The following is a 25,672-nucleotide window of genomic DNA, read 5'->3' on the forward strand; positions in this document are numbered from 1 at the left end:
AATTGCATTGTTACATTTAGTATATATTTTTTAATGGAAATGTTAGTCATAAATATAATGTTATAGTATCTTTTATTCTTAACCCCCTTTGTGATTTCAATGTATTGTCCCATGGGCATTGCGTATTGTACATAATGTCCCAGGTGTTGTCAATTCCTTCTTGTCAAAGGTTCCAAGTCACTCCCTTTATTTGGTCTAGTATCAAAGATTAGTCGTGATGTTAGACTTTTGGTTAAATTATCAGAAAGTTGTTTAGGGCAATTTTCCAATGTTTGATTGTCACACTGGTTTCCTGATATTATTCTTAGATATTTCCATGTGCGAGTTCATAGATGGAAGTGCAGTTCCTCATCATTATTGAGACCTTTAGGAATCTTTGTGCGTAATCTGATGATGTATCATGATTCCAATTGTCTTAGTTTTCTTTTTCTGTCTCCTGCTCTTTCATTCTGAGGAATGGTGTCTAATCCAAAGAATTCCATTAATCTCCAGTCATTATTTTGATATATGGCTAGATGTTTTGCTGTTGCATAATTGGAATCTTTGTTTTTCACTGTTCGAATGTGTTCCAAAATGCGTTTTTGCACAGATGGTGCTGCCAATATATCTGAGCCTGCATTCACATTGTATGACATAAACCACAAACTGTGTTGTGCAAGTGATTTTGTGATTTATTCTGATAGGTCTTCCTTCCGGATCCATTATCTCTTTTGCGTTAACACCAATTTTGCAAGCTTTGCAACTGTTACATTTTTTAAACCCCAATTGTTGTTGTTCTAACCAATTCTTTTTGGGTATTTCTTGAAAGTGGCTCTGGACTATTTTGTCTCGAAGTGAGACTGCCTTTCTGTATGTAACTTGTGGTCATTTGCCAATGATTTATCCAATATCCTGGTCTTGTGTCAACATATGCCAATATTTTTGGATAATTTGTGTGACCTTTAGGCTTTCCTTGCTATAGGTTAGAACCAATCTTGGTGTTGTCCAAAATTTGTTCTTTCTTTTCTGCTTTTTCTTTTGCTTTTTGGCTTTTTGTCATCAGAGTCTCAGTGTGTGTTACTTGTTCAATTTGAGATCTCTTTGCCTGTTATCCTCTGTTCCTCATCCTTTTCGCGCTTTCCAAGATCTTGGTTTTTGTATCATCATCTTTGGAGCAGTTCCTTCGTATTCTTACGAATTCTCCATATGGGATGCTGTTGAGTAGTGGTTTAGGATGAAAATTTGTTGCATGTAAGATGCTGTTTGTTGCTGTTTTCTTTCTAAACAGGGTTGTATGTGTTTGTCCTTGGTCAATGTAAACTGTTGTGTCTAGAAAGTTGACTTTTGTACGGCTTGTTGAGCATGTAAAGGACAGGCCAATTTCATTTTGGTTCAGTTAATTGATATAGTCCATAAATTCCTCTTTTTTGCCATTCCAGATAAAAAATAAATCATCAATATTTCGTATCCAGAGTACGATTCTCTCCACTGCGTGATGATTTGGGGGCCCCCATGCGATTTCTTTCTCCCACCAGCCCATGCTTAGGTTGGCAAAATTTGATGAAAATGAAATGCCCATGGCAGTGCCACATAACTGTTGTTATAGCTCGTGGTTAAACAGAAAGACGTTGTTTTTAAGGCATAGTGCTATCAAGGTCATGAGCATGTCTGAGTGTTTTAATTCTGTAATCTTTCGTTGTTTTAGAAAATATGCACAAGCTTGTTAACCAAATTTATGTTCAATTGAAGAGTATAAAGGTACAACGTTGATAGTAGCCATGATGTAATTGGAATTCCATGAGGTATTTGACAAGATTCATATGAAATCACCGGTATCTTTGATATATGAACTGAGATCCTGGACCATTTGGTAGCAAATAGTGATCTGTGTATGTCGAGACGTTTTCATATAGAGAGTCACATGATGAAACTGTTGGTCTTCCTGGGGGGGTCGCAAAGAGATTTATGAATCTTCGGCAAAAAATATATGGTCGGTATGGTCGGATGTTCTTTGAAAAGGTACTGTCGCTCAATGTCATTGATCAGATTTTGAGTATGCCATTCATTTAAGTTGGTTTGTAGTTCCAGAATCATTTTATTGATGGGATTATGTACAAGTTTTTTATACTTGGTAGGGTCGTCTAGTTGTCGATGGGCCTCCTTAACATAGTCGGTCTTCTTCTGTATGACTATGTTACCGCCTTTATCTGCCGGTTTTATAATTATATTGTTGTTCTCCATTAAGGTTTTGATTGCCATATTTTCTTTAGTTGATAGATTTTCTCTTCTGTTGTTGTTTCGTGTTTTTTCTCGGCTGTCCAGTTCTTTCTTTACTGCTTCTGAGAACAGATCGATTTTATTTCCGGGAGATAGTTGTGGACGGTATTTAGATTTGTTTTTGTCAGACCACTACTTTTGTGTTTTGTTGTACTCAATCCCAGTTCTTGAAGTAGTTGACTTTCTGTAGTTTCCACTTCACTTAAATCTTGCACTAGATCAAAGAGATGTTTTAGGTCTGGAATCTGATCTATAGTTAGTTCTGTTTCCTCAGAATTCTCCTCCAATATTGTTTCCAGTTTACTTTCTGCTTTCAAGTGATTTGCGCTATAAAGACATGCGTGATGGTATATGCATGGTAACATTTTGCGTGGTAAAGACGTGCTGTAAAGACTTATGCGTTGTTAAGCCCACGTTGTAAAGGCATATGTGGTAATGGCATGTGTGGTTCCGTAATACAACCATATAAATACAATAGCTGAAAAACAATGACTGAAACAAATATCTACTGCGCATATATATAGTGTACTGAAATAGCTCCCTACACAATTTCAACATGTATCTAAATATATTATAGAGCACTTACCCCTGAATGCACCAAAGCTAGAGAAAGAACCGCAAAATAGTATAAACTTAAAAGAGGTGGTGTAGTGTCGTGGGGCGGCCAAACACGACACCGACACGTGATTACTTTTGAGGTGTTTTTATTTCGTTCTGTCCTCTGCCCTAACTGACTCTCTCCGCCTCCGCTCCTCCTCTTCCGTCCCTGGCTATCCTCCCACCTCGTGGGCAGGTCCTAGCGCCCAGCCCTCTCACGGCATTACATTTTCCCCCTTCTTAAAAATTTGAAATACTTCAAGTGTGTCCATGTATGTCAGTGTATACAATAATAGAAAACACCATAGTTACAGTTCTTCAATCAGGCGAACGGGTCTTCGATGAGTTCGCTGCGGCCGGAGGGATATTTCTTGAGCTGCCCGTTCCCCTTCACCAGGAGGCATCGCAGGTCGATGATTACTTGCTGACTCAAGTGCATCTCCTTGAACCACATTGCGGGGTGCAGTTAACGCTTCTCTGACCTGGGGCGTGCACTTCTGAAAATGAGTCACATTTCTTGTGATTCTCTTGTCTTCCGATTCAGCTGTGATCATGGTCCCTTTTTGTTTCGTCACCACTTAGGGGCATGGGTGATAGCGACAGTCTGCTTTTCTCTGTTGTTCTTGTCGTACTAATACCCAATCTCCTTCCTGGATAGATGGTTGTGCAGATTTTCTGCGTCTGTCTGCGTATTCCTTCATCTACTCCTTTTTCAGCCTGTCTCTTGCTGCTAATTCTTCGTGCTCAGAGTCTTGAGACATGCCACTGGCTGCGTCTTCACAGACCGGTATTCTTGTGCGCACAGTGCGACCCAGCATTAGTGTTGCCGGACATCTGCCTGTGGTAGTATGTGGTGTGGTTCGATATGCACGTAATACCTAATTTAAAGCCATCTGCACATCACATTTGGACAGTTCTGCTTGTTGAATGGTCTTCTTTAGATTGGCCATAAATCTTTCCACCATTCCATTGGCTTGGGGCCATAAGGGAGTAATCTTCCGATGTCTGAAGTTTAGGTGATTGGCAAAAGCAGCAAATTCTTGTCCATTGAATGGTGGGCCATTATCTGTTTTCACTACCTTCGGGATGCCCCATGCTGCGAAGACCTCATCCAGTACAGGTATAGTGGAGGCAGCTTTCGTTGATGCTATGAGATGCGCAATTGGGAAACGTGAATATTCGTCCATTACGACCAGGACATACTTGCCATATTGTAACGGTCCAAAGAAGTTCACTGCGACATGATGCCACACACCATCCGGCAGATCAGACATTTGAAGGGGAGCAGGGGGATCCTCTCGACTCACTAGCTGACACTGTGGGCAGTCCTTCAGTGTAAGTTCAACCATCTGATCAAGCGTCGGGAACCAAACTCGCTCCCGCAGCGCCCTCTTCGTGGTAACAATACCTCTGTGCCCTTCATGCGCTAGGTTGATGACTCCTTGGCACAGCTGTTTCGGAATGATGATTCGTTTGTCCCTTAGTATAAGACCATCTGAGGTGATGGACAGTTCATCCTTCACATGTCTGAAGGAGGGCAGCTCATGACTGTCAATGTGTTCACTCTGTCCGGATTCCTCCAGATGTCTCCAGCTATTTGTCTGAATGCGATGTTTCACGTTTCCAAGTGTGGCATCTTCATTGGTAGCGTCAAGGATGGCCTCCAAAGGGACGGCGGGTGGTCTGGCTTGAGCCACCACAAAATGGATGTATTTTTCAGCTACAGAGGGTTTGGATGTGGATGCTGCTTTGGGATGTCTGGACATATAGTCAGCTAGATTTGCAGCTTTTCCCAGTTTGTGGATGATGGTGTAAGTATACTCTTGAAGTCGAATACCCCAGCATTCTATTCTTGGTGGCATCTTGGCTCGGGGATTTCCAAAAATGGTTATCAGGGCCTGGTGGTCCGTGATGAGTGTGAAATGTTTTACGTAGATAAAAATGTGAAAATGTTCGCAGGCCCAGACTACCGCCAGGCTTTCTTTTTCCGGCTGAGAGTATGCTCTCTCTGTGTCTGTGAGACTCCTACTGGCATATGCTACGATATACCACTGATCACTCTCTCTGTCATATTGAGCTAATATAGCTCCAAGTCCTACGGGACTCGCATCCACTGTGATTTCCGTTTTCCTTCTAGGATTGAAATATGCAAGGTTTTTGGCAGATTCAACCGCAGCTTTGATTGCCTGAAAGGCTTGATCACATGTCGTGGTCCATTGAAATGAGTGTCCTTGTTTGGTCAGCTTCCTCAGAGAGTAACTGATGGTGGCGTAATCTTTGATGTACCGTGCACAATAGCTTGCCATGCCTAAAAATGAACGCACATCTCCAGCGTCTCGCGGCCTGGGGGTATCATTCAAAGCAGCAATCTTTTCTGGATCAGGTTTCATTCCTGCGCCTGAGAAGATGTGTCCGAAGAATTTTTGTGTGGATTTGTGAAATTCACATTTGTCTTTGTTTAAAGTGAGGTTGGCGTCCAATAGAGCATGACAGACTAGGTCCAGCGCTGTGTCATGTTTTTGCAGTGTCGCGCCATAAACGAGGATGTCACCACTGTAGTTCAGCGTGTTGGGAATGTGATGAATTACCTTCCTGATGGCCTCCTGAAAAATCACAGCGGGAGATGAAACCCCAAAGCTGAGTCTTTTGTATCTGAACAGGCCTTGATGAGTCGAGAATGTGGTGATATATCTCGATTTCGCGTGTAGCTCCAGCTGGTGATAGCCTTTGTTAAGGTCCAGTTTGGAGAACATATGCGCACCATTGAGTGATGCAATCAGATCACTGATGTGAGGCCCTGGATGCCGTTCTCTTTCGATGGCGGTGTTGGGTGCTCTCATATCTGCACAGAAACACACTTTGCCAGGTGAGTCCTTTATGGGCACTACAACCACTGGAGAGACCCAGGGAGTGGGTCCTGATGTCCTCTCGATGATGTCAGCCTGGAGAAGGTCCTGCAGTTCCTCCTCGACAGACTGTTGAAGGTGAAACTGAATTTTCCTGTGATGTTGAGCTATGGGAGTCACACGTTCATTTATGTGCAGTCGAACCTGACAATGAGCCATCTTTCCAAGTCCGGTAAATAGCTTAGGAAACTTGTGAACTATGTCAGGTTCATCATCAACTTTGTACAAAATTTCAACTAGTCGAAGTTGTTCCGCCGTTGGTAAACTAAGAAGACAATCTGCTTCAGGACCATCAATGACATGAATGCGGGCTGGAATAGTCCTATCTTTGTATGTGAGATTAGTAGGGAAATGTCCCAAACACGGGAGAGGTTCCTTTGACATCCAGGTGTACACCCACAGAGCAGCTTTATGCAAGTGCGGTGGCGGATTCATTTTCTTGTATTCTGCAACTGAGATATAGTTGAGAGATGCCCCACTGTCCAGCACAAACTTGGCTAAGTGCGTGTCCATATTAAGATTTAATCGCGGGTATTTCTTCAGCCGGTCTGGATCCGCGACCATGCAGACATACTCATCACTGTCTTGCGATACTGGGGACAGCGACCTTGACTCACGAGATTGAGATTGACGGGATTGGTATGTCACATGAGAATGACAGCTGTACTGTGAAGACCCAGTGGACGAATCTCTGCGGTCCCACACTGCCTTGGCATGATGATGAATGTTAGCCTGTCTGGACTGTCTGTACTTGTCTCGGTGATTGTCTTTGCATGATGCACCGCACACATTCTCAAAGTGGTTGTCCCTTCCACACTTCCTGCATTTTGGTCTCCGTGTGAGGGAAGTCATATCCACAGCAATAGCACTTAAGCTGGCGCTCCTGTCTTTTGTCAGTACGACTGGTACTGCGACGGCGGCGATTTGTATAATGAGACTGCACTTTGGATCTGGATGATTGTTGCCTTGCAGGGTAGGACCTTTTAGTGTCACGAGATTGGAGCCTAAATGCCTGTTCACGTTTTTCGCCTCTTCCAGCTTCCATTCTCTTGGCGTGCTCTTCTGCTTGATCATGTACTCGCGTCATTTCTTCAATTTCATCCAGAGAGTAGCTTTTCTTTAATAGACGTCTACGTAGCGACACAGACTGGCATCCTTCTATGATTCGTAGGCGAAGGGCATCTTCCGCCGTGAAGGAGTCAAATTCACAGTAGCGAGCCAAACGTCGCAGTCGCGTAATGAAAGTACTCATGGGTTCATCTTTTTCTTGAGATGCCAAGTTGAATGTGTATCTTTCATAATGAATATTTTGTTTGTGAAGAAATGTTCTGTTTAGAGCGTCACACACATTGACATATGATGAAGCAGCGTCAGCTGGAAGTTCCTTTATGATCTGACCAACGTCTTTCCCGATTAAGTTGCGTAGTGCAATCAATTGCTGCTCCTCCTCACTCACACGTGACCCTTTCATGAAGTCTTCGAAGTCCTCTAGCCATTCTTGCCGGCGAAGACCCATTCCTCCCCCTGATATGAGGGCTAGGGGTTCCGGCGGGCGTAGAAAAGGGACTCCAATCATGCCAAATCTGTGTCCACCCATTTGCACGGTGGACATAGGCGACTCCCGCCTGATGCTGGTACCCGTACAGCGTTACAACAAACAAATGATGGACGGAATGCTGACAATGCAGACATTCTCCCCCAGTCAAGAGATCTGGGTTAAATCCATCGTTCTTTTGCCCACTACGCCACCCCAGTTCAGACATGGCCATATGCAAATCAGTCTTGACCCTGTGCCTCATGGGAACAGTCCAGCCCGAACTGCCAAGCCATGTCTTCCCTGGACCGGAATCAAGCATCCTAGGACCGGTTTCTGGCTATCAGCCGTCATCAGCCAGGATAGCTTGACTCCAGTGGCGTAGTGAGCACGGGACCCACGTCTGGGAATACCCATCCCACTTAGGGCGAAAAGCGTTACAACAAACAATTGTCACCCCGAGTGGAAAGGGTATGCCCAGACGTGGGTCCCTTGCTCTCCATGCCACTGGAAATCAAGCAAGCCTGGCTGAAGACGGCTGAAATGCCAGAAACCGGTCCTAGGATGCTTGTTTCCAGTCCAGGGAGGACCTGGCTTGGCAGTTCGGTCTGGACTGTTCCCATGAGGCACAGGGTCAAGACTGATTTGCATATGGCTGGGTTCAAACTGGAACGGCATGGTGAGCAAAAAAACGATGGATTTAGGCCCAGATCTCTGTACTGGGGTGAATGTATGACATTGTTCTGCATTCTGTCCATCAATTGTTGTTTTTGCATTTGTCACCCCGAGTGGAAAGGGTATGCCCAGACGTGGGTCCCTTGCTCTCCATGCCACTGGAAATCAAGCAAGCCTGGCTGAAGACGGCTGAAATGCCAGAAACCGGTCCTAGGATGCTTGTTTCCAGTCCAGGGAGGACCTGGCTTGGCAGTTCGGTCTGGACTGTTCCCATGAGGCACAGGGTCAAGACTGATTTGCATATGGCTGGGTTCAAACTGGAATGGCATGGTGAGCAAAAAAACGATGGATTTAGGCCCAGATCTCTGTACTGGGGTGAATGTATGACATTGTTCTGCATTCTGTCCATCAATTGTTGTTTTTGCATTTGTCACCCTGAGTGGAAAGGGTATGCCCAGACGTGGGTCCCTTGCTCTCCATGCCACTGGAAATCAAGCAAGCCTGGCTGAAGACGGCTGAAATGCCAGAAACCGGTCCTAGGATGTTTGTTTCCAGTCCAGGGAGGACCTGGCTTGGCAGTTCGGTCTGGACTGTTCCCATGAGGCACAGGGTCAAGACTGATTTGCATATGGCTGGGTTCAAACTGGAACGGCATGGTGAGCAAAAAAAACGATGGATTTAGGCCCAGATCTCTGTACTGGGGTGAATGTATGACATTGTTCTGCATTCTGTCCATCAATTGTTGCTTTTGCATTTGGTACCCGTAGAGGCATGACCCAGTCATGATGTGGGTGATCCGGACATGATATACAACTGTGTAACAGACAGTTGAACTACTCCCTTGTATTGGACAGTCTAGCACCGGAGTCCTCGCAACGCCTGTCACTCGGCGTAAATCACTGTATGTGATGCTTATTCGCACTTGTAAATTGTGTAGACATACCAGCAGGGAGCCCAGGAGCGATGCAGACCACGTAGGCTGCTACTGTGGTCCTGTAATGTGGTGCAAAACATGCAGCAGCAACTCTTCAGCATAACATTTGCCAATGCTTGATGCCATTTGTAGCCATTGCCTGACTCCAAAATGGCCGCCGGACACTTCTCGCAAGGGGATTGGTGGAGATTCATGACTCAAAGATGGCCGCCGTGAGATCTCGCTCCTCACGAGACTAGCAGAGCCCAATTCACATGGTGGCAGCAGCTTGCAGAAGCAGGGACAGAGACAGGCACCGGTACCTCAGCGCAGATGAATTCAGCTTATGGGCACCTCACGCACTCTTCACTCAATCCCTCGATGTCAGCAGCAGGGCGGGCACTCACTGCCCAGACCACGCAACAGGGGTAGGCTCCCGGGTCGCGAACAGCAAGATGTACCTTTCTGGGCACACAAGCGACCGGGGTGGACTCCCGGATTGCGACAGGCAGGACCCACAGGAATGACACGCGGCTGGGGCAGACTCCCCAGGGTACGGCAGAGCTCCGAGGCAGCGGAGCCGACGAGCAACTCGGCAGGGGGCACGACGCAACCGGGGTGGACTCCCGGTCCGCGAAAGAGGACAGTTCCAAAGCAGCGGAGCGCACACAGGATGCAGGTGAGGGAGGCAGGGTCCACGACCACTCCTCGTCGCCAGTTGTAGTGTCGTGGGGCGGCCAAGCACGACACCGACACGTGATTACTTTTGAGGTGTTTTTATTTCGTTCTCTCCTCTGCCCTGCTACTACAAATGACTGACTCTCTCCGCCTCCGCTCCTCCTCTTCCGTCCCTGGCTATCCTTCCACCTCGTGGGCTGGTCCTAACGCCCAGCCCTATCACGACATTACAGGTGGGAAGTTAGTTTAGTTGGCGATAGGAATCTGAAACATGTGACATTTTAATGTGGGGAATATATATGTAAATAGATGTTTTTCGATTTTGCTTTTGCAGTCTGGTTATTCATTTGTTTAAGGTAAAAGATACTGAATTTCATGTTTTTTCATTTTCGCACAGATTTAGAGAAGGATACCTAGAAGTATTTTCTACTCACAATGTGTATTGAAGTTGCCACCATGATTTGTATTGCCGTTTTCCCTTGGTAATTCACCTGAAAATCCTTCGCATTAATCTGTGTTACCAGGCTGGGTTTTATTATCACTACTCTCTATGCAGCTCACTTCTGAATGATGTAGAATACACTTCAGGCCTCCAAGACATCTCTATAGACTATTTCTTCCCAGTCATGCTACAATAGCTCGCAGACAGAGATAAGTAACGATCCGAAGCCTTTCATGCCTTACTTTGCAGCTCACAGATTGGAAAGTAAGTCGATGGCCTACATGGATTTTTAGCATAAATCCCCGGGATTAGCATGCATACGCTCGAAACTCTGAGCAAACGTATCTCCTGGCGATGGCAAGTCTGTGCGAGTTAATTAACTCTGCAACATGTCTTGTGTGGTGTTGTTGTTCGAGAAAATAGAATAAAAGTAGCAGCCAGCCATCCAGTCCATCAGTGCAACCTGCACATGCATTTGTAGCAGGGCTGGCTTGACCATTAAGCAAAAGAAGCACGTGCTGAGGTCATCAAGGGAAGGGGGTCACCACAGACATTTTCCACAGCCGTATTTACCATGGACCAAATGGTGCACAACTGCAAATGGTGCTGCTGAACCTATGAATGAAGTGAAAGTAGACAAAAATAAACATTATTTTCCATCTTACAGTACGTTTTGTTTCATTTCGAAAAATAATATTTATTTTATGGTTTATTATTGTGTATATTTTAAATTAAGTATATTTGGAACCACGAAAATCTTTTAAGTGCTTACGGCCTCTAAAGGTCTTAATCCAGATCCGATTTGTAAATGTGTGGATGTGTCTCACAAAGAAATTAAGTGGTCTTTGTGTGCCAGCACTTAGTAGTCAGATAGGAATAAATCACTGTAACATCTGAACCACAAATACTACAACAAGCAAGGAAGGACATAACATTCATAGAAACATACTTTAATAGGGACTTGTGATTATATTTCCAAAAAAGCAGCAGGGTTTAACCAAAAGATATGTACCAAATAAAGAAGAATGCCCCGTAGAAAAGCAAAAAGAAAAAAGGTAAGGAAGATGGAAGCTCTGAGAAAATATTTAAATCCATGAAATGATTACAATAAATATTAATTTAAGATATTTCAAGAGCATAGTAACAGTCAGTACAACAAAAAACAGTAAATGGAAAACAAACACCAGGAACCGTATTATCATCCTTATAAATAGTGTTATTGATAGTGCATGTCATAATGTGGAAGGTAGGATGCACGTAGGAGGCACTGCGCTCCTTTTTAATTTATTTACGGCAGGGGTACCGCGCACATGCTTCTGCCTCAGTCTGTTGTTTTTTTATTCATGATGGGTGCCTTCTTGTACTTACACCTGCTTCAATCAACTGTGTTTTTTTGCTTGCTCTGGCATACCCATTCACGTTGTTTATACAATGTGGCAGTGTTGTTGGAATATCATAGCAGGATTATTAACCGCTCACCTGGATTCTTCCTGCCTTCATACTTTAAACAAGCATTAGGAATGCCAAGAGGTCTGGCTTTAAAGGAATGATGTCAACAGCAAGGCAATAGTATTTGTGTAGAAGCAAAAAGTGTTGAATAATATTGGTGTAGAATAAAAGGTCAGGTGACAGTTGCACTGTCAAGCCAGACCTTAAAATCTATGTAGCCTAATGACTGTCCTCACCCCTCTGTGTTGCTGCCAGAGAAAAACACCATCAATTATTTAATTATCTAAGACACTTTAATAGCATTCCAATCTCTTGTGTGTGACCCTGAAAGTTCAAGAGTAGACATCTGGATAGAAAAACAAAATGATCACAACTGCATGGAGGGCAAGCATTTTTTTTACAGCTTCTGCCCAATCAAAACATGTACCCCTGGCTCCCGACATGGTGGTGGAGCCAAAGCCCCTTTCTAGTGATGCCCACATAATTATCTGGTGACAGCTGCGCTGTCAAGTCAGACCACAATGACACTGAAGCTGCTGGGCTTTAGTTTCCACCTCACCCTATGCAAGTCCTTTTCCTGGCTAGGGGGTTTGCCAATGAAGTTAACAGCAAGTGGAGGGAAGTAATCCACATCTCATGCAGGTGTTTGTGGCCTTAACAGACTCATGCACCTGAAAAACCAAAACAAAACTTAAATATTGGAGCACTTCAATACAGAGAGATACAACTCTGGGCCTGCTCACGATCTCTGCAGACGGGTTAAACCGTCACAACGGTGATGGATCTCCCATCCGTGGAAATCTAAATCCCATTATAACCTATGGGATTTAGAATTTGGTGGATGGGATATCTGTCACCGTTGTGGCAGAGTAACCCATCCACTGAGATCGTAATCGGGCCCTCCGTTTCAACTAAACATATTGTGTTGGTATGGGAGTTTAGAACTACACACCCAGACTGTAGGGGAAAGCCTGGAGACATGCCTCATAGTGCTACGTTAGTGTGTGGCACAATGAGTGCTGCTGCTCACTAGCATCATTTAATTTCCAGGCCCTGGTTACATGTACTAGCATATACTAGAGACGTGTAAGTAAATGAAATGTGACAGTAAGGTATATGAAAGTTTTACCATGATTGAAAGGCAGTGGCGACTGGCTCAGGTAAGCGCAGTGGGGCGAAGGGGCAGGGCAGGGCACTCCGGGGGGGGAACCGGAGGACGATAGAATAGTTGTTATTTATTTATTTAATTATACCTATTCCGTTTTCTGTCGTCTTCCCCCCTTCCACGCCCTACTCTGCCTAACCGCGCTTACCTGAGCCGGCCGCAGCTGTTGAAAGGCAGAGCACAAGCACTTTACCGATGTTTAGCAGGGGTAAAGTGTGCAGAGTCCAATGGCCAATTAAAACAGGTTCAGTAAAGGAAGGAAAAGTTTCCTTTTCCTTGCCCAAAGTTTCTGGAGGCTAATTTGCAGTAACTCTCCAGCTTCTTCCAGCCTGTACTTGGTATGAATAAGGTGTGAATGAAGTGTGTAATTTCTCCTAAGAGCCACACAATAGTATAGGACTGTGATTGAAAGATCAACCTGAATTGGCAGGGATGGACTCCTTTGAGCTCAGCAAAAGGGGAGGGGCCTGCCATCCGGCTGGTACCACAATGTCAAATCCTGTCTGACAGGTCTGATGACACTGTAACACTTTGATACACTTGAAAGGGAGAAAACAGCATGTCAGGACAATTATTGAGTATCCCCTGCCTAATTGCTGAAGGAGCCTGTTTTTCTCCTATCGGACTTCTGTCTCCTGCTGTTTTGTGGCTACAGGGCCAGCTTTGAACTGGATTTTACTGTTAGTTGTGGGTGGTCGCTGGTAATTTTCATAGTCCACTGTCCTACACATCCCAAGCACAAACAGCCTAAGTTTAGTGTGGCCGAAGACTTACACCAACTTGAAAATGCTTTGGCACATGGCATTTTGGGACTGTTTTCATTAATGCAAATAGGATGTAATGAAATAGTGGGTAAGGTTGCCTCCGGGAACTTTTATCCGATAGACTAGGGTGTGCCCAGGTATCAAGCTCACCCACTAGCTGATGCCGACCATAAATGTAGCACCCCAAGGTACCATCCTCAGAAAATGTTCTGGACCTGTGGAAGAAAAGAAGAGGAGTGGACCTGCGGATGGTCACCTGAGAGTAGCTTTTAAGGCCAGGACCTACTGTCCCTTGTACCCAAGACAAACAAGTCTCCAAGGGTCAGTTGGATGACCACCTGTATGGGTACAGGAACAAAACAAGATGCTAGAGGCCCTGTTCTGGAAATTCCCAGTTGACCAGTGGAAACTGGAACTTGGAGTGGACTTTGCTGGTGGCCTCTGCCTGATACCTTTAGTGTCTCTTGGTGTCCCCTCTGAGGTTCTGGGGGCCTTAAAAATGTACTACTGTACCTGTATGGGCACTAGAAGAACGTTTTGAAATTTTTGAAAACATTTCCTCCAGACTAGTGGGACAGAGAAACTTTTCCAATGTTTTTTTTTTTAACCTCCAGATTTTCACAAGGACCAATGCACTTGGTGTGTCCAACCCGGGCTCCATAATGATCAGCCTGTAATTGCACATTGGTGCCATTCTGCCGCAACCATTAGCTATTATTGGTGATTTACTTTTTCTTGGGGCTTTCTATAATTACATCTATAAGAATAATTATCTCCAGTTCCACTTATTGGGCTTTTGTTGTTTTTGTGTCATTTTAATTATTGCATTTTTCCCTATTTTTATAATTTAGAGTAGGGCTTTTATTGTGTTATGTTTTTGACTTGTCAACTATTTTGTTACTTCTAAATGCTGTATATATTTTCGTTACATTAAGCCTGTCTCCTCTGTGCCTTAGCTACTGGAGCTTGAGCTCAGGTTTAAATTACAGAAAGCTTTGACTGTCCCTAACAATCAAGCTATCCCAACTAATAAATCCCTTGCTCACATTGCCAAAATGGTAATGTTCTTAACACGGTACAACAGCATCCCTAGATACAGCACGCCCAACAATGGTTTGATAATGAGTGTAGATGAACATTCCAACATACCCGAGCCAAGTAATGTAGTAGTGTGGCACTGAAAACAAGTACGATATCCTGTGCCAGGTCTTTCTGACCCTTTTAACTGCATTTCCCGATACATTAAACACAATCGTGCATATGGGTCAAGAAATTACCCTCTTCTGTAGTCTCTATAAGCCTAGGGGGAAGCCGGAAGAGTGTGACTAGTCTGACCTCGCTGGAAGGGTAAATAACTGAAAGAGTTACATAATAGTACAGAGGTATGGTTAAAGAATAGCTCAAGCACGAGGTGTGTATGGATTTCACTTTCTAGGATGGCTTACTTTGACAGGGATGTCGGTTCTTTGGTATTTGATTTAATCTGTTTGTGTGATGTCTACTTGACCAAAGCACAGATGACATGCACGACTGAAATCTTTAGATTAAAGCTCATTAGCAAACAAGCATTGGCATAGCCAATAGGTCTCGCCTTTGGGACCTTATAAGTGTTTAGCCATGCAACAGTTGCATAACTAAATACTTATAAGGTCCCAAAAGCGAGACCTATTGGCTATGCAAAGCGGCAGTGCGGCCGCGAAAGTGAAAGTGATCGTGATCACGATCAAACATCAAAGCGGCCATGAAAGTGAAAGTAATCGCGGTAAAGAGCGGCGCGCGCGCCCGCGCACATGCACTGTACCTCTAGGCTGGCCTGGTAGCACTTTTTGGAGCTCTCTCAATAAGTCTCGCCAGACCAGCGCATGCGCTGGGTCAGGCGAGACCTAAAAAGGACAACTGTTCAAGAGACACCTCTAAACCTCCTCTACACAACCAGGGTATTTCTGTTTTTTATTGACCCACTCGTGCCAAACCAATTCTATCCTGATTCCAATGTTTTGGCAACCAAGATAAGCTTATTCATCAATCTCCAGATATGGCAGCACAAGAGAAATACATGAAAACTATTGCTATATGTGACCAATACTTCTTGTATCATCTGACTGAATAGAAATAATTAAAATTCGCCATGAACGATAGAAGTATTCGAAAGAACTAGTTTTACATTTTACAAAACCAACTAGTTTCATCATCAATTATCTTTATTTCGGTCACCAGGACCATAAAAGAATGCAGATACAACAATAAATGTACAGAATAAAATATGCAGCGAAAGTACAATGATAAAAATAAAACAGTTAAGCTAAAATCATCACACTAAATCATTCAATTGCGGACTTGAGACAATGCAAACGAATAAACCACATCGAAGACAAGAATTTTGCAACCGCAAATACGATTGGGGCGGAGAGATCAGATTTCAATATTCAAAAAGCAGGGGCATACTGTCTAAAGCCCATGTTTCTGAGAAGGGGTAGGAGCCAATAATTCCTAGGTTTATGGTATGCAGGGCAGAAGAATATAACATGTAAATCCGTTTCATGGGGGTATGCACAACTAGGGCAGTGGGCTGTGTGATTTTATTGTGCCCACGAAACCGTGTGTGCCCTAAAGGGTAATGTGTTGAAACGCCATTGCATGTAAAGTTTCCTAGTCAGAGGTGGGCCCATATCATCGAATACATACTCTAGATTATAATAATCTTTAAATCCCAGAAAGTATGCTGTCTGGGAACCCTCTCGTGTGCTCATTATGGCAACACGCAAGTTATATTCATAATATGCATTCGAGATGAGTTTTCGAGAGACCCTGGGGCAAGCGGACATCGGATCATGCCAGAGTTCTGGTCTACCCATTGCCTCACAAATGCGCTTAATATAGCTGAGCCAAGGGATTTGAATATTTTTGCAGAGGCACATAATCTCCACCAGCTCAGCTCTATATTTCATAAGATCCGGGGAAGACCATATTTTACACCAGAAAGTTAAGGGTTTAAGTCCCAAAACCTCTGAAATCGGTCTTAGACCCAGGTCCAGTCTAAGAGGCAAAAGGGGGGTACTAGTGGGTAGGCTGTCAATTGTCTAAGGAAGTTGTTTTCCGTAGTCTGCAACTTCTGCCCTAACGTATGGCCCTATATTTCAGCCCCATAGGTCACTGTTGCTCTAGCCTGAATTTTATAAATTTGCAGGCATGGCGCAAATGGCCTATAGGTTAATCCTCTCGTCATCCTTGCAATACCCCCCGCCAACTGGGAAAGTTTCAAGTTTGCCTTGGTTTTATGGGGTTCCCACGACATAAATTGATTAATTACTACCCCCAAATATTCGATCGTGTCAACCCGCTCTAGTCTTGAAGTCCCTATAAGGGGAGCTGCACGAGTTTTGGAAGGCGGGTTGAAGATCATGTACTTAGTTTTTGCAGCATTGATCTCCAAACCGCGATCAACACAGAAACATACAAACCCATCCAGGACCCGCTGCAAGCCCATAGGGGATTTGGAAAGCAGCAGGGTATCATCCGCAAACAAAATGGCGGGAACCCTGCTGCCGTCGAGCTTAGGGGCATCGGTGTTACTTAGCTCATTAAGATAATTTATGACCCCATTAACAAAAAGGCAAAAAGGGTGGGTGCAAGGACACAGCCTTGTCTAACCCCCCTGTCAACAGGAAAAGCATCCGAGAGAGAACCCCCTCTGCCACATCTTACCCGGGCGAAATTTCCCTGGTGAAGTCTCTTCAAGATTGATAAGATGTCCAAAGGGACCCCGAGGTCCGATAAAACAGCCCGCAGTTTGTCCCTTGGGACTAGGTCGAAGGCGGCACGTAAATCCACGAAAACCGTGTATAAACTGCCGCCCTCGAACAACACCGTCTTCCAATATATGAGGTTCAAACGGAAGATTTGATCGGTAGTAGAAATCCCCCTTTGGAATCCTGCCTGGTATGGGCTCATAATCGCATTCTCCTCGATCCAATCCTGGAGGCGATTTAAGATGAGTCTGCCAAAGATCTTTTGTGGCACATCAATAAGGCTAATGGGTCTATAGTTGGCCGGGAGCAGAGGAGAGCCCTTTTTGAAAATTGGGACAATCTCTGCGCCCAGCCAAGTGCCCGGTATAGCCATGCCTTCCAGGATAGCATTAAATAGGATCGTGAAGTAAGGCGCCCAGACATCTGGTTCCTGTTTGAATAAGTCACCGGGCATACCGTCCAGGCCTGGAGCCTTTCCCGATGCCAGGCCAACTACGGCCACACGTACCTCCGCCACTGTAAATGGCTCCCCCATCTCAACTAGACTGAGCGGTTGAGTAATGGTTATCGGGTCATTCTCCGGTAATTTATACAGAGACTGGAAATGGTTTTGCCATACCTTAGGTGATATATTAGGTTGAATGGCTGATGCCGGCTCCTCCGAACCCGAATTAACACAGCACCAGAATTTACGTGAGTCCCCTCTAGCCAAATAGGTGGTGAGTCTTTCCCATTTATCATGCTCCCATTCTCGGTTGGCGTTGGTGGTCAGGGACTTATAAACTGCTCTTCTTTCCCTGATTACCTCCCTGGCCCTTCTCTCTTTAATTGAAAGCAAAAGATCAGCTTTTGCCTTTCGACAGGCATTGTTGTACCAATGGGGACCAGCGGTTTTCTTGATTGATCTATTTGTATTCTTGGTTAGAGATTCAAACAGAGTTTTCGCTAGGTCACCATGGATCTGCCCCATTTGAGTAAAAGGATCCTGGATAGTTCTATTCAACTTAAATAGCAGGAGCTTCTCAAAGATGGGAATTACCTGTGCATATAATTTGAGTATCCTCCCAGGGTGTAGAGCAAAGTGCTCCCATTTAACTCTACGCCTGTTATTAGTAAGAACCAGACTATCGTCAGTGGGCACCCCTGATTTGTCCCTGGTTTCAAGCCCAGGATGATCATAGACTAGCTCGAGGGCATTATGGTCACTGTCATCTCTAACTGTGACCCAAAAATCTCTGATATATAACCATGAGGTCAAGGGCACCAGGACATAATCTAGTCGCGATTCGCTACCCATCCGGTTAAAAGTGCATCTAGGGGGAATATCAGATTTAAACCTTCCATTACAGGCCCTGAGACCAAATTTCAGCGACAGGGAAATATTTTGTAAAACTAAAGGAGAACACGTTTTCGGGGCCGGGGCCTGTGGAGGGGGAATAGACCACAAGAGGTCCTCCTCCAAGGCCAGACCTTCCAGTATGCCTGAGAATGGCTCATAATGGCAATTTAAATCGCCTCCAACTAAGCATGGTATACCCTCTGGGATTTCATTGAGGAACAGCGCAAGCTTCGCAATTGTGGGCGACTCCTGCATGATATTAACTGGCCTTGAGTATATATTAATCACTAAAAGGCTTTGGGAATTGGGCCATTCCAGCAATACCGCTAAAATGTCTTCAGTGTGAGACGGAAAAATAAGTGCCTTGCAACCCAAATCGGAAGCCACCCATATTGCTAGGCCTCCGGAGGGGCGCCCCTTTCCCCCCAAGTTGCACGGATAGAAAATGCTGCAAAACCCACTTGAGTAGTGTCTTCCCTTGCCCAGGTCTCTTGGAACAGACAAATGTCCTTGTCCTCAATAAAAGAACTCCAGGCCGGATTATTCAATTTGGTAGCTAAACCCGCTACATTCCACGATAGGATCTTGAGAGAGGAGGAAGCACCCATCGCGGGAAGTGCAGTAGGGCTTAGAGCCAGGCCTGAATACATCCCAGCTGATAAGTTGTAAGCAGAGTTATGTTCGTGAGGGCGCCTGTCCATGGCTATGTTGGGTGTAGGACAGGTGATCTCTAAACGTCCTTCTCCAACCGATTGGCCATGTTCCAGGTGATCCCTCTCAATAAGAGTTACTAATTGAGCGGGGGATGTATTAGGCTTATTTTGAATCAGAACACCACCACCCCCCGGGGTACACGGTCAGTCCACCATATCTAAAGGACTAAACCTGTTGTAGATGGGAAGATGGTCAGATCTGAGAGGGCCCAAAAAACGGTGCTCCCTTCTTGTCACTTGGTCACTACTCTTCCCTCTCCCCCCCCACTAGTACCCATTGTTCCTCATCGTGGTCAAAAATCGTAGGCGGGTAGAAGAATGAGAGTGGAAGAGATTGGATAGAGGACCCCTGGGCATTATAGGGCCAACTACATATGTGGGAAATTGTACGGGAGTCCCTAAAATTGATCAATACACAGTCACCAGGAATTGTTTTCCTAGTATTACCTAGCCACGGGACTCTCCTCACCATAAGGACCTCACTATGGATGCCCTGGGGAAGGGGTCTATTTGAGGAAAGCCAGTGAATAACCATGTTTTTTAAAGCTTCCACTGGTTCCTTGGCAGAAGGTTTTTGTTCCGGAATACCAGCTAGGATGACTGTGTAAGGGACTGCCTCTGGAGGTAAATTGATTGTTCGACGTCCCATATCATTACCTTGTATCGATACTAATGGAACTGCTGGCGCCCCGTGAGAGCTAGGGTTAGCAGTACGGGGTGAGGACAAAAAGTTTGATGTACGTGGAATAAGTGGCCTGGGGTGGTGCATTTGGGGAGATTTGGGTAAGGGACCACCTTCCTTAGCTAGAAGTACTTGTGTAGGGTTCTCATGTTGGGTGACTGCTCTAGGGGCGTCTAGGAGTAGGTCAATTCCCCTTTGAAGATTCGCTAGGGATGCTTCTAGTTGTACCAAGCGATCGACTATAGGAGTAAGCGATTTCTTCAAAAGAGAATTTACATCCACAAGAGAAAGACCAATCTCACGCGTAGAAGTGTTATGACTATGGAGTGAAAGATCGAGTGTGTCTAGTGGATCGGTCCTTGTATGGGCTACTCCAAGTTGATTTTCTTCGCTCCTTAAGTTGAGCTTTGCAATTTTGGTCGTACGCCCCCCTGTGTTTTGTGGCCCTCTCTTCCTCTTCGAAATTGCACCTACCCTCTCCCCCCGGTTAGACTGTTTAGATAAATGCTTTCTATCCCGGATAGGAGCCTGGTCTGGAATGCTAGGTTTTAAAATCGTCTGGACAGGGTGTGGTCTAGATGGTGGGAGGGATACAATACTAAGCTCCGTGGGAGCTGAAGTATCACAGTCAACAACAGACGAAATCGGGGCATTTGGTTTTGGAATGCCAGATTCTACCCCCGCAGTAGGTGCCATGGATTCGGCCGTATGGACTGGGGAGGGAACCTGTGCCAAAGGTCCCAAGGAAGATCTCCTCACCCAGTCAATTTCCTGTGAAATACGCCTTTCTAGGGTAGTTATTTCATCGATTAGCAAGGAGCCTGCCTTGGCAAAGTACATATCCAGGGTGCCAGTGGCCGAACCAGCGGCCAGCGCGGATTTACTCCTGGTTTCTCTGGCAGACATAATCCAACCAACAAACCTCAGATGAGTAGCTAGCGTACAATTATAGGGGGTTGGGCCTTGGCCTACCTCGACCGTACTCGAACGGCCTCAAACGGCCCGCTCTTTGCCCGGTCTTCGCCCCGGACTGCGACCCGCACGCGTCCCGCTATCGCGTATAGGCGGGACTGTGATATTATTAGTCGGGCAGGAAGAGGAGGAGTCGGGAAGAGGCACCAGGTGCGAAGAGCACCGAGCAACCTGGTCCTCGCAGTCCCGATGCTTGAGTAGTCCAGGCTAAAACAGCGTCCCCCTTGGCAGCAGCACAGCGTCCCCAGGAGCAGAGAGCAGCCTCCGAGAGAAAGAGCCCAGGCAAGTAAAATCAAATGTCCGAGCCTACGAGCGGCTCCCGCAAAGCGGGGGCCGCGAGGCTTCAAGTAGCAGCTGGGGGAGGAGTCGGGAAGAGGCACCAGGTGCGAAGGGCACCGAGCAACCTGGTCCTCGCAGTCCCGATGCTTGAGTAGTCCAGGCTAAAACAGCGTCCCCCTTGGCAGCAGCACAGCGTCCCCAGGAGCAGAGAGCAGCCTCCGAGAGAAAGAGCCCAGGCAAGTAAAATCAAATGTCCGAGCCTACGAGCGGCTCCCGCGAAGCGGGGGCCGCGAGGCGTCAAGTAGCAGCTGGGGGAGGAGTCGGGAAGAGGCACCAGGTGCGAAGAGCACCGAGCAATCTGGTCCTCGCAGTCCCGATGCTGGAGTAGTCCAGGCTAAAACAGCGTCCCCCTTGGCAGCAACACAGCGTCCCCAGGAGCAGAGAGCAGCCTCCGAGAGAAAGAGCCCAGGCAAGTAAAATCAAATGTCCGAGCCTACGAGCGGCTCCCGCGAAGCGGGGGCCGCGAGGCGTCAAGTAGCAGCTGGGGGAGGAGTCGGGAAGAGGCACCAGGTGCGAAGAGCACCGAGCAACCTGGTCCTCGCAGTCCAGATGCTTGAGTAGTCCAGGCTAAAACAGCGTCCCCCTTGGCAGCAGCACAGCGTCCCCAGGAGCAGAGAGCAGCCTCCGAGAGAAAGAGCCCAGGCAAGTAAAATCAAATGTCCGAGCCTACGAGCGGCTCCCGCGAAGCGGGGGCCGCGAGGCGTCAAGTAGCAGCTGGGGGAGGAGTCGGGAAGAGGCACCAGGTGCGAAGAGCACCGAGCAATCTGGTCCTCGCAGTCCCGATGCTGGAGTAGTCCAGGCTAAAACAGCGTCCCCCTTGGCAGCAACACAGCGTCCCCAGGAGCAGAGAGCAGCCTCCGAGAGAAAGAGCCCAGGCAAGTAAAATCAAATGTCCGAGCCTACGAGCGGCTCCCGCGAAGCGGGGGCCGCGAGGCGTCAAGTAGCAGCTGGGGGAGGAGTCGGGAAGAGGCACCAGGTGCGAAGAGCACCAAGCAACCTGGTCCTCGCAGTCCAGATGCTTGAGTAGTCCAGGCTAAAACAGCGTCCCCCTTGGCAGCAGCACAGCGTCCCCAGGAGCAGAGAGCAGCCTCCGAGAGAAAGAGCCCAGGCAAGTAAAATCAAATGTCCGAGCCTACGAGCGGCCCCCGCGAAGCGGGGGCCGCGAGGCGTCAAGTAGCAGCTGGGGGAGGAGTCGGGAAGAGGCACCAGGTGCGAAGAGCACCGAGCAACCTGGTCCTCGCAGTCCCGATGCTTGAGTAGTCCAGGCTAAAACAGCGTCCCCCTTGGCAGCAGCACAGAGTCCCCAGGAGCAGAGAGCAGCCTCCGAGAGAAAGAGCCCAGGCAAGTAAAATCAAATGTCCGAGCCTACGAGCGGCCCCCGCTTCGTCAAGTAGCAGCTGGGGGAGGAGTCGGGAAGAGGCACCAGGTGCGAAGAGCACCGAGCAACCTGGTCCTCGCAGTCCCGATGCTTGAGTAGTCCAGGCTAAAACAGCGTCCCCCTTGGCAGCAGCACAGCGTCCCCAGGAGCAGAGAGCAGCCTCCGAGAGAAAGAGCCCAGGCAAGTAAAATCAAATGTCCGAGCCTACGAGCGGCTCCCGCGAAGCGGGGGCCGCGAGGCGTCAAGTAGCAGCTGGGGGAGGAGTCGGGAAGAGGCACCAGGTGCGAAGAGCACCGAGCAACCTGGTCCTCGCAGTCCCGATGCTTGAGTAGTCCAGGCTAAAACAGCGTCCCCCTTGGCAGCAGCACAGCGTCCCCAGGAGCAGAGAGCAGCCTCCGAGAGAAGGAGCCCAGGCAAGTAAAATCAAATGTCCGAGCCTACGAGCGGCACCCACATTTTACAGAATCTGTACCTTCCATGTTCCTGTTTTGGGCATTATATATATATATATATATATATATATTCACTGAAAAAACCATGGGTTTCACACACGTTATAGTTAGGAATTAGCATTTAAAAAACCTTAGAAATTCAGTGAAAAAACCATAGGTTTAACACATGTTATAGTTAGCTGGACATTTTACTCGTAAAAAACCAATGAAATTCCCCCGTTATAGTTAGTTCAGCTAACTATAACTCGCGCGCCCGCAATGCACTGCTGATGACGTCACATATTACATCACTCATGACATGGTCAGTGACATCACTCATGACATCACTGATGACATCTCAAATGACATCACTGATGACATCATCCAGTGAATGTGTGTTTTTCTGAAAATTAAATATGTTTTATATATGTATATCTCAAGGTCGATGGAAGAATAAATGGGTATATAAGTGTCTAAATGGATGATTTTTATTTGAAAAATTGATTGTGTAACTGACTGATTAAGTGTATCATAGTGAATACATGGCTTAGTGAGTATTGTTTAAATATTTAAATATCTGTATCAGTCTCTCTCTTTGTGTATAAGTGGCTGCATGGGTTGGTGAGTAGCTACATGAGTGTCTATATAGGTTATTTGTTGGTTTTTTGAGTATCAGTGTCTGATGTCTGTATGGTTTGGTGGGGGGTATTAAGTAGTGCATAGGTGCATGAATGAATGACTCAGTCTTTGTATGTGTTGAAGTCAGCATGTGTGCAGGACTCTATGGGTGCATGAGTGTGTGTATGGGTGTGTTAGTGAGTGATTGACTGTCTCTATAGTGTCTTTATGAGTAACTACATATGTTTTAAACTAGTATATGTGACTATTGGTGTATATAAGTGAGTATATGTGAGAGTGAGAGATTGAAAGAGTTCCTGAAAGAATAAGTATGTGGTTCTATAAGTGATTGTTTAAAAGAGTAAGTATGTGTAAGTTTCCGTAAAAGTAAGTGTGGTGGTGTGTGTATAACTGTATATTTAAGTAAATGGATGTTTGATTCTTTATTAGCATGAGTGACTATGTGTGTGAGTAACTCCATGGATGAGTGGCATTGTGTAACAGGGTGTATAGGTGTATGAGTACATATGATGAGTGAGTACATGTATGAGTGACTGTATAGGACTGTTGGTGAATGAGTGGATGTGTATGTGAATCTTAGAATTACTGAAGAGGTTGTTGTAATTGGTATTGGTATGTCCATTGTTTTGAAAATGTTAGTTTGTATTTTTGAGTGTGTGTATCAAAGGTTATATTAGGGGAAGAGGAGCTCTGCCACTCTATCTCAAGGATGATGTCATCAGTGATGTCATCAGTGATGTCATTTGAGATGTCATCAGTGATGTCATCAGTGATGTCACTGACCATGTCATGAGTGATGTAATATGTGACGTCATCAGCAGTGCATTGCGGGCGCGCGAGTTATAGTTAGCTGAACTAACTATAACGGGGGAATTTCATTGGTTTTTTACGAGTAAAATGTCCAGCTAACTATAACATGTGTTAAACCTATGGTTTTTTCACTGAATTTCTAAGGTTTTTTAAATGCTAATTCCTAACTATAACGTGTGTGAAACCCATGTTTTTTTCAGTGAATTTGCAAGGTTTTTTAAATGCTAATTCCTAACTATAACGTGTGTGAAACCTATGGTTTTTTCAGTGAATTTGCAAGGTTTTTTAAATGCTAATCCCTAACTATATCGTTTTTGAAACCTTTGGTTTTTTCAGAGAATTTGTATGGTTTTTTTATATGCTAAGTTATGTATTTTTAATTAAAGATATTTTTTTTTATTTAAATTAAATTACTTTATATTCATTTATATATTATCTGTATTTTTTTATAAATTATTTTTTTTAAAAATTCAATTTGGATATTTTTTTTTATTTAATTTTTTATGTCCACTTTTTTTTTTTTATAAATTCTTGGGGTGCGCGCTCTGAGCGCGCACCTAGTACTATTTTATGAATTCCGGCGTACGTTATTTACGTACGCAAATATACTTAATGGTGCGCGCTGGGAGCGCGCACCCAGTACGTATGCGTACGTACGTACGCATGCGTCCTACGCCCTCGACGCGGTTTACTTCCGCATACGCTAAAATTATGCGCAATAACGGTCGCGTATACGCGTGTTCAACGCATGCGCGCTAGGTACGCGTATATGACGTATGCACCTTCGCGTTTACGCGTTCGTGCATACGTCATCGCGGGGTGCGCGCACGGAGCTTGCGCAGTGCGCGCACCTCGGGTTTATACATAATAAAACAGTATTTCTTATTGGTTATCATTACTTTCAGTTTCTAATTGTATCAATACCACACCCAATCCCCTCATGGCAAGTCATGTGATCAAGAATCTTCACTTTTGATTGGTTTGAAGTACTTTCTGTTCCAGATTCTTCCCAAACCACACCTACTCCCCTCATTATTAGTTCTGATTCCTTTGGAGAAGGAGCTATTCTGTTGTTGTTCCCTACAAGGTCCTACTTTAACCCCCTTACAATGCCTACTGGGTCTATTTCTACCCACTCTGCCCCCTTTTCAAGTTCTCCCCCTTTGTTTATCACCCCCTCTTTATGGGATTGACAAAATGGCGGCCGCCTCTTCCTGATTTCCACCGATTCGAATGTTTAC

At 45.6% G+C, this 25,672-nt stretch overlaps 1 protein-coding gene and 1 long non-coding RNA gene across 5 annotated transcripts in view; one reads left to right on the forward strand and one right to left on the reverse strand.

Annotated features, from left to right (window-relative positions):
• Positions 1–25,672, forward strand: part of MGAT4C (MGAT4 family member C) — a 1,156,917-nt gene that overhangs the window by 1,105,025 nt on the left and 26,220 nt on the right. The gene's annotated exons all lie outside the window — the stretch shown is intronic.
• Positions 1–25,672, reverse strand: part of LOC146855967 (uncharacterized) — a 175,346-nt gene that overhangs the window by 49,297 nt on the left and 100,377 nt on the right. The window contains exon 2 of the long non-coding RNA XR_014981419.1: positions 9,994–10,616. This is a non-coding gene — a long non-coding RNA (uncharacterized LOC146855967). The remainder of the gene's footprint in view (positions 1–9,993; positions 10,617–25,672) is intronic.

The sequence above is a fragment of the Triturus cristatus genome, chromosome 4_1, assembly GCF_964204655.1.
Source record: "Triturus cristatus chromosome 4_1, aTriCri1.1, whole genome shotgun sequence".
Lineage (NCBI taxonomy): Eukaryota > Metazoa > Chordata > Amphibia > Caudata > Salamandridae > Triturus > Triturus cristatus.